Genomic DNA, 18716 nt, shown 5'->3' with positions numbered 1-18716 from the left:
ATGTGTCTCACTAAGTGTCACACCATACAATATTTGTTCAAATAGAAATGAAGTGTGAAAGGTATTAGAAAAAAAAATAAATCAAAAAAACAAACCAACAGAAAAGACATTTGAGAAAAAGTAGGTACAGAAGAAGAAAAGGCTAAAACATGACTGAAGTAAATAAGAAGAAAACATAAGAATGCTTAGTGCAGGTACAAGATCTCAAATGAGGAAAAGGAAAGACAAAACTGAGAAGAATTTGGTGACAAAGAGTTTTATGTTCATGTGCTTAAAGTGTTTTAACTTACTTTTCATTCTGTCATGTCCACTTATTCCTAATAATTGATTTAATGTTATTAACATTTTTCAAGAAAAATCCAAAAACAAATACACAACAAAGCAGTACTGTTTTCTCAGAGAAAGTTTTCCTACTGATGGTAAATTATTTATGAAAGTCAAACAGGTGTTTTCTTTGTTGTTGTTCTTATTGTTGTTGGGTTTTGTTTGTTTGTTTTATTTTGCTTTGTTTTTCCTCCTTTCTTCAGAGTTGGAAATAATTCGTAGTTTATGTTTCTAGTATTTGTTCCTTTGGTTCCCTAGTTAATAAAACATACTGTTCCAAAGCCCTGGGGGAATTCCTGCCCAGGCAGTTCCCAGACTTAGTGTGTATTTCCCTGTTTTCTAAAGAGCTAGGATTGAGCTTCTTATGATCAAGAAATCCACAGTAAGGGAAGGCTTTTCATAATTTAATAAAGCACAGAAATGTTTTCAATAGTTTTAAAGATTTTAATCCCTTATGAAAAACTAAGGAAACTTGGGCACATACATAAAATTTAGGAAATTCTTAAAAAAATTGATGAATGATCAAAACAAACAAACGAACAAAAAAAAACACATAAGTATATTCTAAATTTAGTTCTATTACTGTTGGCATTTTGAGACTCCTAAAGCTTACTGCAATAAAAACCTATGCCTACATCTTTAGCTCAATCCTTACAAATTGCTAGGATCAGAGGTGAACAATGGAGAACACAGAGCACCATATGGTCCATCGAAGCATGCTGGGTGAGCAATTATTTTATCCTGAAAAAAAGAAACATTAAGCATTCATACAGCTTGGGACTACTAATAAGTCCTTAGGGTTCTGTTGTCCCGTCAATATGTACAAGTTATTCCTGTTAATGCTAATGGAAACCAAGTAAATATATTGAGATGAGACTAGATGTTTGAAAAACAGTAACATTATAATTTTAAGTCCACGGCAAACTTAAATTATTTAAAGAATGACAATTGGAATGTTCTGAAGGCAAAAATATGTATGTTTTCAACACTTGCTTTCTACTGTTCTATATGTTTTTATGGCTTTATTTCATTCTAACGTTCAAAAAATCAGTGTCAAGTCTCTGTAAGTGAAGGAGGCATTATTCTTCTGATGTGTAGCAAATGGAAGGATGAGAGGATGAGATTCCAAATAAAATCCTGTAGTGAAGTTCTTTAAGGAGAAAAAAAAAAAAAAAAAAAAGAGAGAGAGAGAGAGAGAAAGAGAGATCCTGGATTTAACTTTTACTTATAAAACAAGTAAGATAAAAGTAATTCTTAAAGAAAGTATTCCCAGTAGAAATGGGTTTACAGAAGAACTGGCAGAAGCTATTTAAACATGGTAATACTTCTTAAAGGAGAAGCTAAAGAGCTAAAGTAGCTAGATGCCCTTGGGTTTAAGGAGGTTAGCAGTATGCTGCTGTTCTGCTGAGATTCATTCATTAGCAACTCAAGGCTCAGATGGAAAATTAATTTATTTATCACATTTTGATCATAAACCACAGCGTCATAGCAAGATACCACTTCTCTGCTTGTATGTGATAACTGTAAATGTAAAATTCTATAATGGACCATAATCCTATTTTATTGCATAACAAATTAAATAGCACTACTTTCACATAAGCTAAGAGCATAAAAACAGGCATTATAATGGTATGAGGAAACTTGTGAAGCAGAATTGACATGTTCATTCATCTTTACCCTCAGTAACTTAGTTTCATGTCTGTGAGAGGGGGTAATAGTACTTCAAACTCTTCAGAATAACTATTAAAATCTGTTAATTCTAAAATGCTGTACTTTGGTGACTCCTGTCAGAGAGCAGGTGAAATCAGAGTTACCTTACTGATTTGGCACGTTTCTTGCAGATGTCCAGAATGCATTATATTAGGCGTTGATAAACAACACTATAAAAATTACTATAAAATCCATGGCTGTTTAGCCAAGTATTTTTTGATGTTGATAAGGTTTCCAAACTTAGCCTCCAATCTCCAGGCCAGCCTTATCACTGTGAAATAACTCAAGCACAACTAAACATAACTTTAAGGAAAAAGTTTTGTTCTTATCTGATACATTTAAGAAAATATTTATCATATGAGTGAAATTGTCATATAAAGATAAAGGTTATTAAAGCCAAATGGTAGTTCTTAGTAAAATAAATCAACATATGAAGTGTTCAATAAATCCTCTGTGTAAGTGGGTCTGTGCTGTAGAGGGAAAGTGGTCTCTGACAACAGCTGCCTTTCATTGGAACATTAGGGACATTCAGCGTTTTCAATATTTCTTCAGTGGGATTTGATGCTTTACTATTTTATTTTATTTTATTTTATTTTATTTATTCTATTCTATTCTATTTTATTTTATTTTATTTTATTTTATTATTTTTTTCAACTTGGATTTTCCAGGAGGCATTAAATAAGAATTAACCTGTCATCCAGGAAGATTTATTTTTGCCTGCGTAGAAAGAGTACTACTTTCAGAAGTCTACCTAGGCCTCCAATGTAATTGGCCTTCTACAGGCCTCAAAACTGCAAGGAGACAAGCTATATCTATCAACTGTGCAGTGGTGGGGAGAAAAAAACAAAACAAAACAAAACAACAACAACAACAACAAAAACATTTTATTTCCTCTCCAGAATACAGAACAGTTGATCATCATTTTAGTTGCTCAAGTGGGCAGTTAAATTTATTACTATTATTTTAGCTAATGGAATAAAGCTACTGGAAGAAGCATGAATGAAATTTAGGCTTATCTTAACTGGGCATATCTAAAGGGTAGAACCCTGCCTCATTAATAACTCATCACAGCTAAATTCACCTGGTTATCTAGATGCACATGTCTTGGACTTTCTGACTTTAAATAGTTTTGGGTTTAAAATTACAGTTTTGGATCCTTGTTTTGGTTTATTTTTTTATTTATTTTTTTTTTCCAAAAATTTATAAGTAGGAATTTAAAAGGATAGATTGCAGGTAAGCATTTAAAAGAGAGAACTAACTGTACAGCCACTGTTCTGCACACAATCATGAACATCACATAAACCTTTGCCAAAATACCCAAAGATATTAAAAGAGATTTGGATTTAGTATTAGTGAGGGGAATCTATTTAGCTGAATGCATAACTTTTGCAACCCAACATCAGAGAAACTGAGTTTATGTTTCTGTGGCATTTTTCATCCAAAAATAGTCACTATTTTTGTTCTAAAAGTCAACAGGAAGCTGTGTAGCTGTAATTAACTGCATACTGATTTCAGTGATTTAAACCTTATTGCATTTTCAGTAGGTAGGAAAAAAAAAAAAAAAAAAAGGAAAGAAAAAAGAATAGTACAGTCAATGCTCAGAAAATGTAATCTACCAGCTGCATGAGATTAAGATGCTGTTTCATTTCTGAACAGTTTACTTCACAGCTGCTCATTACAGGCTTTCTCCTTCCCAATTTCTTGCATCAGCTTTTGTCTCAAACAGGACATGGGATTGAGGAACTACTGTTGTGCTCAGATTAGGTGGTGTAGATGTTATGAGGCAGGATCTGATCAGCCCGCTTCAGTCCCTGAGATGATTCAACAAGGAAATTTCTTTGAGCACAATGAGCAGAACTTCAGCAGGTAGTTTCCAAATTATCCAGATTTCCTGGATTCACATTAAATATGTCTCACTCAACTCAGAGTTTTTGAAAACATTTGCTGATGTTGTGGTATATGGAGTCTGTCTGAAAGGTGTGAGGTGTAACAAGAGATTATAAGAGATTATAATATTTTAGTGTTTATTGCCCATAGCAAAAAGTACAGGTAAAGTGCAATTTACTTTCACAGCTACTATGTCTACCTGAATTATCTGAATCTTCTAACTGAAAAAAATGAAGGTTTCTAAATCATAAATTTAGTTATGTTGAAATTAATTTTATTTAATGCCATCCTATTTTTGTGAGCATTTATTACACATTAGGGTGACAAGAATTTTAAGTTTTATGATGGGATTTTTAAAGTACTTACTCTTTGATAGTTTATTGGGACATTAAAATGTTCATTAAAAATTCTGTTTTGGGAGCTTTTTTCCTTGAGCAACTCTCTCTATTCTCACTTTTATTTCAAAATGCCAATTTTAAACTATCATAGAAAGAGTACTGCCAGTAAAGAAGCATAACTATGACCTCCTCCATTTTAAAAATACTATTTTTAAAAATGAACTGGATATTCATTAATTAATAACACAGTACACCATCACTTTGTGGTTCTGAAACTTTCTAGTGCATGAACAACCATTAGAATATAGTGAAATCTATTTTGAGCCAATGAATGTTTTCTACAACTTGTCAAAGGCAGGATATTATCCTAACCCATAACTAGTATTGATGGGCTGATGAAAGTTACTAAGGATCATTAGTGAAGCCATGTTGTTGAAAATTATCTATTAGTGCATATGTAGAGAAGACTTTAAATGTTTTCCATTTTTATGGGTTTGAAATATACATTCTTTAAATGTTATTGAAAGCACTATCGAAGTTCTTACTAAAACCAGTCTCAAAATATATAAAATAGGTTACCCACATTCAATAGTTCTTACACTAAAACTTGCATGGTTTATGTAGACAAAGAAAACACACTTTATATGAAAAGCCAAAAAAAGTTTTGAGAGTCTAATGAAGTGTTCAAAAATCCATTTAAAATGGAGTGGAAACACTCTATTCAAATTATCCAGAATTTGGCTCCTCAGTTTTGCTATTAGAAATTAATGTTTTCCGCAATAAACTCTTTGGTTACATTTAAAGTCATACTGTAAAGCAAAACAAAGCAAAGCATAGCAAAACAACAACACATGCAAAACAACAATAACACAAACAAACCTTCTTTGGGGATTTGATTTAATAGGTTTTCTATTTTTATCTTTTTCCCCTTTCCACAGAAAATCTTGTAATACCTCAGAACTGCAAGATGCATACATAACCCCTGAGAATTATTTATTATTTATCTCACCTGTATAGCAGAAGGAAATCTTCAGCCCAAGATGATTTGGATACATATAAAGTAAATAGTAACCAAATGGTTCATATGAATGTAGAATATTTTCAAACAGGATTTTGACTTTGGTAAGTCTTTGTCAACTGTATTTCACATGTCCATATACTCATGAAGAATAAATGATGTCTCAAAGTTGTAGTTTTTTATTTTTATTTTTATTTTTTTTTTCCTGATTTCTGAATGAAAATAACTATGAAAACACCTCTGGATAAAAAATGCTGCTGAAATATATTTTCTTTAGGGTCTTCACATTCAACTATTTAAAAAATAATGCAAATTACAGGATATAGTAAAAACATTGAATCTTATCAAAATGTCCTGTTGTCACTGGAAAATTGTGAAAATATTTTTTCAGAAATAACATTGTAAGGAAGGTAGGGATTTAAATAGTTTGCCGAAGACTATCTTTGTTGTAATATTCCTGTAAAAACAAACAAACAAACAAAAAAACACATTTCCAAGGTGCAATCACTAAACTAACATATGTCTATGAAGATTATTTCAATATTAAATTTATTGACACCAGCTCCTGAATAAAAATTATCTAACGCTTAATGAGAACTGTATATTTGTTTGCAGTATTTTATTTTATTTTTTAATTATGGGATAAAAAGGAAAATGTTGATCATATAGAAAAAAAAAAAAAAGCCAAGAAACAAACAAAAAATTCTAATTGAGGATAAAGAGCATTAAATCCGAAAGTAGAAATTCTTCTTTCAGTAATAATCCTAAATATATGACAATAATATGGAGATCTAAAGAAAAGTAATGTTAGCCTGAGGATATGTCAGTGGGCAACTATTGTCAGAGGCCAAAATAACACTTATAATGAGGCAGGGTTTAGAGAAGATCATGATCGTGCTGTCCTTGAAGCTTGACATTCAAGATGAATTAGGGGATACGCAGAGTTTCTTTGCAATTGTATATCCCAAGGACAAAGAAATGTCTTGGCATATCCATTCCTATAGAGCTTTTCTAACACCCTACAGATCTACAAAACAAAGTGTTTCACCCTTTTATCTTCAAATCCTTCCTGATTTCTGCACACAGAGAAGATAAAGGTATTTTTGCCTAATTCTTCCATTACAAGGAAGTCCACACTCCATCCCTTGGGAAAGAGTTTCCCCTGTACATCTCATGTCTTTACATGTGATGCTGAAATTGTTTTATTCCCTCTTCTTTGCTTTTAAAATATTTAAATAGTCAAGCTGGCGTGATACAAATCATAGAGTCATAGAATGGTTTGTGTTGGAAGGGACCTTAAAGATCATTCCCTTGCCATGGGATAGGACACCTTCCACCAGACCACATTTCTCAAAGCCCCATCCAACCTGGCCATTTCCAGGGATGAGGCATCCACAATTTCTCTGGTCAACCTGTTCCAGTGCCTCACCACCATCAGAGTAAAGAATTTCTTTCTTCTTTTAGTTTAAAGCCATTACTCCTTGCTCTATCACTGCACTCACTGACAAAGTGTCCCTCTCCTGCTTTCTTGTGGGCTCCCTTTAGGTACAGGAAGGCTTCAGTGAGGTGTCCCAGAGACTTGTCTTCTCCAGGCTGAACAATAGCAAATCCCTCATCCTATCTTCAAAGGAGAAGTCTCTATCCCTCTGATCACCTTCATGGCTTTCCTTTGGGCTCATTCTAATACTTCTATGTCCTTCTTGTGTTGGGGGCCCTAGAGCTGAATGCAGTACTCCAAGTGGGGTCTTAAAAGACCAGAGTAGAGAGTGAGAATCACCTCCCTTGACCTTCTGACCACACTTCTTTTGATGTGGCCCAGGATATGTTTGGATTTCTGGGCTGAAAATACTACTGTGTTGATATAGTTGTGAGTTCATATGTTTCTGTGGTTTTAACTGACTTAGGGTTTGTCAGCTAATATTTACTGCACTAATATAAATATATGCTGAACCTGTATTTATGTCACAGGGGAACAAAATCCCATCCCCTGGGGGCTTGTAGGGGCACACACATTCCTAAAATCAGCAGAAGGTTGGTAACACATGATAAAAATAGTAAGCACATTTCAGTCTCATTGGAAAGGGCCAAAATAGTCCTGAAAGAGAGAATAAAGAGACTATGTTCTCCCTTCTAGTTGTATGTTCCATGTTCTTAAGAATATTTACTACTAATCTGCCTCAAACATTCAAAGCTATTTGATTAACTGACATTAACAATGTCTTAAATCCCATTTAAGAATGCCTTTTAAAATACACAGATATTGTTAGTAAAATTGTTGAAAATAACTAATAAAAATGGTTTGTTGTTGCTTAAAATATTAATCTTTTTATATTCAAGTAAAAAATGAGTATTCCTATAATGCAAAATATTTAAGATGTCTTTCTTATGCTTTTAATGTATAGTTTTATGAATGATATTGTTGCCAGGCTGTTACTTCACAAACATATTTTTGAAACATAACCTAGAGAAAAAGCTGGGTGCAGACAACATTCTATGAACTATTTCAGACAACTGTGTGCAGTCACTTCCTGAACACTGTACTTCATAGCCTTAATGTTTCCTGTAATGATAACTGAATTTCCTATCCAAATGCAAAGCCTTTCCTGTTACATGGTACATAAATGTTTGTGAATTTGTAGCATATTCATTTGATCAAGGTTGATACTATCCATGTTTTATCTCAGAAGAAAAGGAGAAAGAAAAGAGAAAAAAAGACCAAAAAAAAAAAGAAAGAAAAAAAGAAAGAAAAAAAAAAAAAGAGAGAGAGAAAATCTTATCTTTTAAAATGGAAAATTAATAAAAAAAAAGAGAGAGAGAGAGAGAGATACCATGCTAGATTTCATAAACGATAGGTTTTTATGAACTGTATTTTTTCTTCAGCCATTCATTGGATAAGAAAAAGACTTTTTCTGTGTTGTTTTTCAATTCCTTCCCTGTAGCGATGTATCTAAGGACCAGATGGTATTTTAAAATAAAAAGCAGAATTTAATCATTAGAAATGCATACATTATAATCCACTATACTTGGTCTCACAATAGATAAAAATGTAAAAAATCTTGAATATCAGTGAAGCATTTTTTTTAAATAAATTGTTTCCTAATAGCTTTTGTTGCTAAGCAAAGCCATATGACAGTAAGATTGTACAACTGCAATTTGACAAAAGAGAGAAAAAATATTATAGATAATCGGTGTCAGTAATCATTTCTGTAATCTATTGTGAGACCAAGTACGTAAAATAGGATGATAGGTGATATATGTTTCAGGGCCTTATCTCAAACTGCCACTTATCTCACCTGCTCTCTTGATCTCTGTTTGAACCGTACCTCCATACAGGTCTCTCTCAAAATATAGAGCTCCTTGAATGTTATGCTATTTTCTTTCTGTCCTGCAAATGACCATAAAAATTGGCTGCCACTTACCATTGGGTGATACCTTTTTCTAAAAGGCATTTGGGGCCAAGCTAGCCTTTTCTGCTTAGAAAATGAGAGCTCTGAAGAATTTTGAGTTTTGCCAAACAGTGTAAAAGTGAATCTCTACCTTGCTTATGATTAACATTTGTCAATTAATAAATTACTATGCTCAGATCTCCTTTGCATATCTCCATCAGCACTTCTGTGGAGAGCTTCTTTTCTAGTGACTAATCTATTGATTATCACACTGTAAAGTCTTCTCTCTCATACTAATAAGGTAGATGATATATGATTATTTCTCTTTCTATGCAAGTTCCTCCATTTTGAGTGGATTGCATCTAGAACTAATACCCAGATGACAGTAAACATTGTTATTTATATTGTTCTAATTTGCCACTTTCTGGAAGACAAACAGAAAAAAATAATCATCTGTAGGTATAAAAGAGTTGGATGAAACACACAAACAAGAACAGTGCATGTTCCATTATAACTACCATTGGAAAATACTAAACATGGAAGCAAATATTTGGGAATGATGTTGCTTGAAATGTGTTACTTCAGAAAAAGATTCATTTGGTGGCCTTCAGTAGACCTCTTCTGTTGTAGAATAGCATAACACTTTCTGTCAATATGAATTTTTACAGAATCACAGGATAGTTAAGGTTTGGAGGGACCTATGGAGATCCTCTATTCCTAATCTCTGCTCAAAGTAGGAAAGCAACTAGGTTTTGATTGTTTCCACAAGTGGACACTCCACAAACTCTCTGAAAAACCTGTTCCAGTGACCCATGGTAAAAACATTTTTTATTTTGTTTTGGTGGTGTATGTGTTTCAACTTCTTGTACTGTCACCTGCCAACACTGAGAGTTTGGTTCCATTTTCTCTACTCCATCCCAACTGTATTTATATACATTGATAAGATCCCCCTGACCCTTCCCTTCTCCATGCTGAACAGACACTCCTCAGACACTCTCAGACACTCCTCATATGAGAGAGGCTCCAGTTTCAATTTTGTATTATTATTATCAATTTTGTATTATTATTATTATTATTATTATTATTTTCCTGGACTCACTGTCCCTGTGTCAGCTAAGACCCCTAGGTCCTTTTCTGCAAAACAGATTTCTAGGTTTTCTTTCCCCAGCTCATACCTGGTCATTGGGTTTATTCTTCTTCAGGTGAAGATGGAGGGTTGCATTCCCCTGTGTTTGACTCCATGAGATTCATCCCATTTCTCCAGGTGGCTAGGGTCTCCCTCAATGTCAACATGACCATCTAGCTAATTGGCCACTCCTCCCAGTCTTGTATCATCTGCAAATTTGCTGAGAGGGAACTCTCCCATCATGCCGGTCATTAAAAAAAGAGGCTAAAGCATACTGAGCACAGTGTGATCCCTAGAGCTGTGATACTGTTATTTGTCATGTTCCCTCCTCTCAGGACCCTGAAGGCCACTCTTGTAGTTAATGCAGTCAAGACTTTTCCCAGTCTTCACATTCCTGACCAGTTCTTCTCTGTTTATGAGGTCTAGAAGTGTGTCTAGCTTTTTCAGTTCTTTCTATGTCATGAAATTAACATCATTTCATGCCAGAGAACTCCTGGACTGCTTGTGATTTTCTATGTTATCCGTCCAGAAGATATCAGGGTAATTCAAGTCCTCCTTGAGAACCAGGGCCTAGCAATGTGGGGTTTCTTACTTCTTAAATAAATAAATAAATAAAACTGATTTGCTTTTGACCCTGAAAGTGTATGCTGTGGTCCTTATTCACTGATTCCTCTTGTCAACATAATGACAACTAAAGTGTCTTCAAAGTACTTTTTGCAATCTTCCATTGCTGTTTGCCATCCTTATTCTAGTGGGGCTCATCTGTCATAGAAAGTCATTGCTGTGTATTACAGGGACAGCACTACCATGACTGAAATAACTACGGGCAGTTTTAGGGCCTGCAAAGCACCAAGACAGGTGAAAACAACATCACCTCTGTGGTGCAGACTGCCTGGTATTGTGTTTTACATTCACTTCAGTATTTTAAAACCACAGTGAAATGTTGCTCAGTAGTTGAGCTAACTGAATAGTCTTTTTCATCAAACTTCCATCAAATGAGTATAACTTGGCTTCCTTCCACCTTCTTAGCCCGTTGTGTTCCTAGTGATTTTGATCTCTTTTATTTCTCTTGTTAAAACTTTTGTTTTATAATATAATAAAACATTAATTGTAGGTATGATTAAGGAGATCAGTCTGTGTTATCAGTTTTGATTTTCTTAACAATTTAAAATTGTTTCATAGAAGTTAGACTATAGCTCCAGTGATTAACATCCACAATTTTAGTAAAATAAATAAATAAATAACAATATTCACAACCTTTTTTTTTTTTTTTGGCTTCTTAAATACTAGAAAACAGTAAGATCTCTCAAAGTCCAATAATATCTATAGATAAGAAAATAAGAAAATAAGATTTAATAAGATTTAAATAGCTTGAAGAAACACCTGTAAGTATTCTTTAATGATATATGAGGCAGATTCTTTGACTCTTTCTAATAGCTATAGGATATATAATGCTAGGACTTTTTTAAAAATTAATTATTTATTTTTTAAAATTCCCTCTTGGTGTTTTGCTCTTCCTTTTGAACTTCTATTTACCTAGACTATGTCAATGTTTTTAGATCCTCACAACCAGAAGGAGAATCAAGAATCAAGGGCTTTAATTCTGCAACAGTAGCCATAATGACTTAATGAAAGTGACAACCATAGAATGATTATGGTCATGGCAGGACGTTGAGTGTAGGAAGAGAAACAATTGAAGGGTGGGTAGGTTTGGAAGGATAGGAGGAGGGTGCTGAGTGCTCCCAGGTGAGAGAGATAGAGCTGGAAATTGAAGGGTTCTAGTACAAAAATATTTCAGGATTTTCATGTGGCTTTTTCTCATCCCCAGAAGCCCCTGTGTCAGCTGCCATCCTGTCCTTTCCATTCCTCTTGGAAACAAAATATTTCCTAGGGGCTACTGCATTATTGTGTATATGAAAAAAAAACAACAGATATTTCTGTCAGTGATCACTTTCTCCCTATGTATGTAAAAGTCTAGTGAAGCTGTATTTTTTAAATTCGGTGTCAATGAGCGTCACAGGGAGAATCTGTTCAGTATAGTCAGATTAAAACAAAAAAGGAATCAATGTATTGATCTATGAATGACATAATTAACTGGAAATAAGTTAATTATACATTCAAGATCAGTAACAGAAATACAATAGACAAACCAAAATACCAGATACTTACAAAATAAATAAATAAATAAATAAATAAATAAATAAATAAAAGGCCAGAGGTTTCTAAGCATTCTTTTATAACTAATTCTAGAAGGTTTTATTCACGTCTTCCCCTACACAGAGAGCTACATGCATGCATCACCCTTCTCCCCCAAGAAGACTGGGTTACAAACACACACACACCTTTCTGGAAGTGTGGGTTCCCTTGTTTGAATACCACACCCACAGGAAATCCTTCACGTGTACCTGTGTGGCACCCTGTTTATGGCTTAATCCAGTTAATGGTTATTTTCGTTTTAGGATTATGGGCTGGGCATCGGTCAGCAGGTGGTGAGCAATTGCATTGTGTATCACTTGTTTGTACATATTATTATTATTATTATTATTATCTATCTTAATAAACTGTCTTGATCTCATCTCACAGGCTTCACTTTCCTGTTTCTCTCCCCCATCCCAGAGAGGGAGGGGGGAGGGTGAGCGAACGGCTGTGTGGTGTTTAGCTGCCAGCCGGGTTAAACCACAACACAGGGTGATCTCTGATGGGGTCATGCAGCTTTTTTCTCTATAGAGATAATTAGTTTTCACGGCGCACTGTGTTTTTATTTAAATTATATTAAATTTAGAGGTACAACTTTGAGTATCTTTGCCTGCATATTCAGAGAAATGCATATAGTGCATTTTCCCTCCATTGGGGTACACAAACAGTTTTAAGGCTTAATAATGAGAATTACAAATGAAACTTTTGTTTTGAGAATGACTAAGGAAAAATAGTATGAATTTGTGCATTTTATGCATTTTAAAATACATGGCTGTTTCAGGGAAAAAAAAAATAATAAAAAAAAAAAAAAAAGAGAGAGAGAGAGATTTATGGGAAATTTCATTGATAGTTTCTTAGATGGTCCTCAACATAAGACTCGGAAATCTGAGAATCGTTGTACCTGGTGAGACCTTCTTTAATTGTATTACATACAGATTTGGTCAGCCATGTTTTGAGATTGATTTGGTTTAGCAAATTAAGTGAACAATTAAATCTGAAGTTTATTTCAAAAGTAAAACACATCAAAATAAAGGAGAGGAAATGAGAAAGATGAAAAAGTTAATCAAAGATGAAAAGGAGAAAAGTATCTTACATATCAGCACTAGAATAAGAATCAGTAATTATACACGGACCTTGAACTGGAAAAAAAACACTGGAAAATTGGAAACCGAACCATTGGAACAGTCACTTTCCAAAACAACTCCCAGTGCTTCTGTGTGTATATTTTCTATTGAATCAGTATAGGTAGGGAGAAGGAAATATCATCTAATAATATTACTTAATATTGCTTTTGTTGTTTAGGTTAGAAAAACAAACAAACAAACCAAAAACACTAAAACAGTTTAAAAAGAAAACAGAGAAGAGAAAATTATCCTTTAGCAAAGAAACAACAGCTTATTAATTAAAATAAGTTAAAAAATCTTGACAATTTCTGCCTTACCTGCCATTTAAACTTTGAATATTACAAAGACCTAAGTAATAGCAATACAAATATATTTAATGTTTCTATTTAACGTTTAATATATTTAATGCTAATATTCATGTTTGCATTTTACAATATATCCTGGTAGTATAACACCAGTAGGTAGTTCAGCAACACCATGTCACTCCTCTTCGTCAAAAGGACAGGGAAAGAAAAGATGATGAAAAAAAGGTCATGGCTGCTGGGGGACAGCCTGTTCCAACATGGGCCTCTCCACAGTCTGTAGGGAAGCTTCTGCTTTGTTTCCTGGAGCACTTTCTGCCCTCCTTCCTGCCTTTGTTGGTGTCTGCAGGCCTGTTTCTTTCTACATTTTCTCATTCATTTCTCCCACTTGCTGCTGCACAGCAGTTTTTTTCCTTTCTTAAATATGCTCTTACAGAGGCATAACTAGTTTCACTAATTAGCTCAGCTTTGGCCAGCAGTGGGTTACTTTTGGAACTGGCCCTTATCTGATATGGGGCAGTTTCTGGGCTCTTCTCACAGAGGCCACCCCTGAAGCCCCCTTGCCACAAAACTTTGCCATGCAATACTAATACAATATATTATTCTAATATTTAATATTGCAAAAACTAAAGCCTATACCTAAAGGCTATTGTTGTATAATAATTCATTTTACCTTCTTGTTTTACTCTATGCATGGTCATTGATCATCTTTACCAAATATATATATACCATATATATTTACTTTTTATTTATTCTGGACAGCTATTTTTTGAGTCATCCATTTAGTTTTAATCATCTTCGATATTATTACCATTTCTGAGCACCATGTAATATTACGTCAGTTTAGGTGGTTGTATTTTAACACACACAAAAAAAAGATGTTCTTCATCACAGATTGTTTAACCTTATATTTTCATCCAACATAACCATTATCTAAATTTTAAGCCCCTTTGTCTGGATTTAGGGTAGCTAGAGTGTGCATATCACTGATTTTATCAGAGTCTGAAGTGTAGTTTTTCAGCTTTAAAACCATCTGCTTGTCTTTCAACACTCTCCATGGTTTCCTTGTTACTTTTTTTTTTTTTTTTTAATTTGTCTTTAGCTGTATTATTAATCAACCAAATGGTGTGCAAAAACTGGTTTTATTTCCTATTAAAACAGAATGCATTTTTGAAGATGTTATGTTTTGTCATTTTAGCAGAGACTTCATCACTGTATCCCAATTCTATTGTACATCTGCATTTTGCTTCAGTAACTGAGGTAAATAATAAGAAATGTCTACTATGGATTGGCTGAGAAGTGATGAATAAAAATGGAAAATATTTCCCATTGAAATGCAAGGCACACAATAGCAGTGAAGCAGATACACTACCTTTTATGACATAAAATAATTAATATTGCAAATTAGAATGCATTCATTCGCACTATCTTTTGCATCTTTGCAAAGAATGGTGAAGAGGATATTGTCTTGGTTTCTTTTAATCAGTCTGAAAATCTTTATTTATCTTATAAATTACTTATTAAATATTTAAAAATGTTAATTTTTAACAAGAATTGCAAGTGGAAATGTTTTCTTTCAAGTGATGTTATACATATTTTCAGAGTCAGAGATGTACTTTCCCAGAGATAAGATTTCAAATTGATAAAGGTATGAAAAAGGCAAGTTTTTACTGGGTTATAAATGCCAAACTCTCTTTAAATTAAAGGTCATTTCAATTTATTTGTTAAAAGAAAATACTGTTTTCCTAGAATGGTTTCCCAAGAATACTAGCTAGCTAGTAACAACAGAGAGATGGCAATGACAACTAAATTCACATTTTAGTCTCTGTTTTTCTGTTTCAGCAGAGAGTATTAGGTTTGCACATATTTTATGTAGTTTAAATTGATTTCTGCCATAACATTCACTGGAAGGATTGTTGTTTAGGACCTTAGAGAAAAGTCTCATTACATTTGATGATATATTGCCATTACTGAACTGCTCCAGCACAAAATGATTATCTTTTGTTTGTGATACCATAATTAACAGTAATTCATTTTATAGCATAGCTCTTATGCAGAAGAATTATAAATAATTAGTCTTTAGAGAATTAAGTCTTTACAGACTATCTGAATGCTTTGTTAGTGAATGTTCCTTTTTTGTTCACAGACATATAACGCAGGCAGTACTAAAATATATGTTTAATCTTGTAGCCATTAATTTTGTAAAGCTTTTAATATGAATTCCTAGGGCATAAACTGTGATTCAGAAACTGCCTCCATGACATATTGGCAGAGAAAGAACCAACATGAAAATCAGGTGAGTAAGTATATTGATACCCTGGGTTTGAAACGCTGATTTCACAGAATCACAGAATGGCTGAGGTTGGAAGGGACCTCTGAAGATCATCTAGTCCAACCCCCCTGCCAAGCAGGATCACCTAGAGCATGTTGTGCAGGATGGCATCCAAGCAGGTTTTGAATATTTCCAGAGAAGGAAATATTTTTCTGGGCAACCTGTTCCAGTGCTCTGTTACCCTCACAGTAAAGAAGTACCCCCTTATATTCAGCTGGAACTTCATGTGCTTCAGTTTGTGGCAGTTCCCTCTTGTCCTGTCACTGGACACAACTGCAAAGAGACCAGCTCCATCCTCTTGACATCGTCTCGTCAGAAGGGAGTCTGACATTTAAGTACTGTGGGAAGCTTGGCCATCATATTCTTCAGGCTGACAAGTAAGGTTCATGATGAAAAGTATCTGATGTTATTTGTTTGGAAGATTATCTGAGCCAACATTTCAGACTGCAAGTATGTCAGTAGTCCAATCCACTGCTCAAAGCAGGTCCAGCTAGGTCCTGAGCTGATTTGGTTTCTGATCCTTTCAGTTTATGACAGCTACAGCTAAAGCATATTGGGTTTTCATGTTTTTTACTGGTAGGTAAACTTGTTCTTATGTTTGGCTTAAACTGGACTTTTAAGCTTGTGAAAGTGACAGAGTTGTTTGAGATAGTCTTTATAAATTAATATATTTTTTAATCATTTTATCTTGCTGTATATCTACAAAATTATATTTATAGTGTTATTGCATAATCATGGTTACAAAAATTGATTATTAGAACTATTCCACTGTTACACTGGCATCTGTAAAGAGGGAACAATTCCAGTACTGTTGTTGTACAGGACATTTGATGAGAACTACTTAGGTCCTACTTATTCAGGAGTACAATCATTTTCATACTAGTGGGAAACATTTGGCTAAATGAATAAAGTTTTTAATCCATTTAATATACCAATATAGATATTGTTCTGATTTCTTCTGAGGTGATAAGGGAACCTCACAAATTTCTAAAATTGAGTAACTGGCATTGAATACAAATATTTCAAACTATGCTAATTCTGGGAGAGAGGAAATTATCAACGATCTTGCTCTGTTAATGTTAGAAACCTAATGTTAAAGGTTTCATTTCAAGAAGTTCACTTCAAGAAGTTAGAAGCTACATTTTTAAAGGACAAATTTGGTGTGAAAATGGAAGTAAAATTGCTTTCAGAGACAACCAGCCATTCTTCTTGATAGATATAACAAATGCAGTAAAAGCACACACATTTGCAGAATAATCCAAAGTTTTCTTTGTAGATGTTCCATGTCTTGTGTAATTTACATCATGATATTTTATAAATGTCTGATTTTTGTTTTGTCAGCTTTCAAGAGTCTCAAACACCTTAAAGTGCTGTCAGTGCTCAATTATTCCCTGAAATATACCATGTATCTGATTTTAATAAGATTAACTCAAATGACAATAAATAGAATATATGTTGTGACGGCAATTTGACTAGAAAGAGACTCCCATAAAATCTGTTATTTCTCTCACTTTCCTCTTTCTTATTTCAACCTGGCTCAGAGATTTGGTCACTCCAATAACTTCACTAGTGTAGCCTCTTTGGTATGGAGGACGATGGCTGAAATATAAATATGGAGAGGCCTGGCAAATTGATTACATCACACTCCCTCAAACCCGCAATGGTAAGTGCCACGTACTTACAATGGTGGAAGCAACCACCGGATGGCTGGAAACATATCCTGTGCCCCATGCCACCGCCCGGAACACTATCCTGGGCCTTGAAAAGCAAGTCCTTTGGCGACATGCCACCCCAGAAAGAATTGAGTCAGACAATGGGACTCATTTCCGAAACAACCTTATAGACACTTGGGCCAAAGAACATGGTATTGAGTGGGTGTATCACATCCCCTATCATGCACCAGCCTCCGGTAAGGCTGAGCGATACAATGGACTGTTAAAGACTACCCTGAAAGCAATGGGTGCTGGGACATTCAGAAATTAGGATGCACATTTGGCAAAGGCCACCTGGTTAGTCAATACTAGGGGATCTGCCAACCGAGCTGGACCTGCCCAATCAAACCTGCTACATACTGTAGAGGGGGATAAAGTTCCTGTAGTGCATGTAAGAAACATGCTGGGAAAGACAGTCTGGGCTACTCCTGCCTCAGGAAAAGGCAAACCCATTAGTGGGATTGCTTTTGCTCAGGGACCTGGATGCACTTGGTGGGTAATGCAAAAGAATGGGGAAGTCCGGTGTGTACCTCAAGAGGATTTAATACTGGGTGAAAGAAGCCCATGAGTTGGACTGTATTATGTTAGTTATTATATAATACTGTATGTCATCACTACTATGATTCCTATATGTCAATGTCCTACTAATGGTATCACAGTAACAACTACGCAGATACTGATGAATGGATTTTGATAGAATTGGACAAACAAAGTGATGCAGTGGAACGAGAACGGGCTTCAACGTGTGACATTCCAACATCACACACCATCTCTTCTGCCCTGAAAGACTGCGATGACAGATGGAGCCTGAAGTCAGTCATGGACTATGCAAACTCAGTGGACATTCTATATATATATTATAAATGAAAATGGTGGTCAAATGGAATGTATTGGAAAGGGTGTAACCTGAGCATGACATAAATGGTATGGAATAAGGGGTGGATATATGTCTTGGTTTTAGCTAGGAGAGAGTTAATTTTGCTCCCAGTAGCTGGTAGAGTGTTATGTTTTGGATTTAGGATGAGACTAATGTTGATAACACACTGATGTTTTACTTGTTGCAGAGCAGTGCTTACACTAAGCCAAGGACTTTTCAGCTTCTCTCTCTGTCCTGCCAGCGGGCAGGCTGGGGGTGCAGCAAGAGCTGGGAGGGGACAGACCCAGGACAGCTGACCCAAACTGGCCAAAGGGGTATTCCATACCATCTGACGTCATGCTAAACAATATATAGGGGTGGCTAGCCGGGATGGGGGGCCGGCTG

At 34.8% G+C, this 18716-nt stretch overlaps 1 long non-coding RNA gene across 1 annotated transcript; it reads left to right on the top strand.

The window, feature by feature from the left end:
* Positions 1 to 734: 734 nt before the first annotated feature.
* Positions 735 to 18309, top strand: LOC118161680. Its single transcript, XR_004748120.1, has 3 exons — positions 735 to 746; positions 15708 to 15711; positions 18177 to 18309. It is a non-coding gene; the product is annotated as an uncharacterized LOC118161680 (long non-coding RNA).
* Positions 18310 to 18716: the final 407 nt, after the last annotated feature.

Source organism: Oxyura jamaicensis, chromosome 2, assembly GCF_011077185.1.
Source record: "Oxyura jamaicensis isolate SHBP4307 breed ruddy duck chromosome 2, BPBGC_Ojam_1.0, whole genome shotgun sequence".
Taxonomy (NCBI): domain Eukaryota; kingdom Metazoa; phylum Chordata; class Aves; order Anseriformes; family Anatidae; genus Oxyura; species Oxyura jamaicensis.
This window is presented reverse-complemented; position numbering and strand designations above follow the sequence as displayed.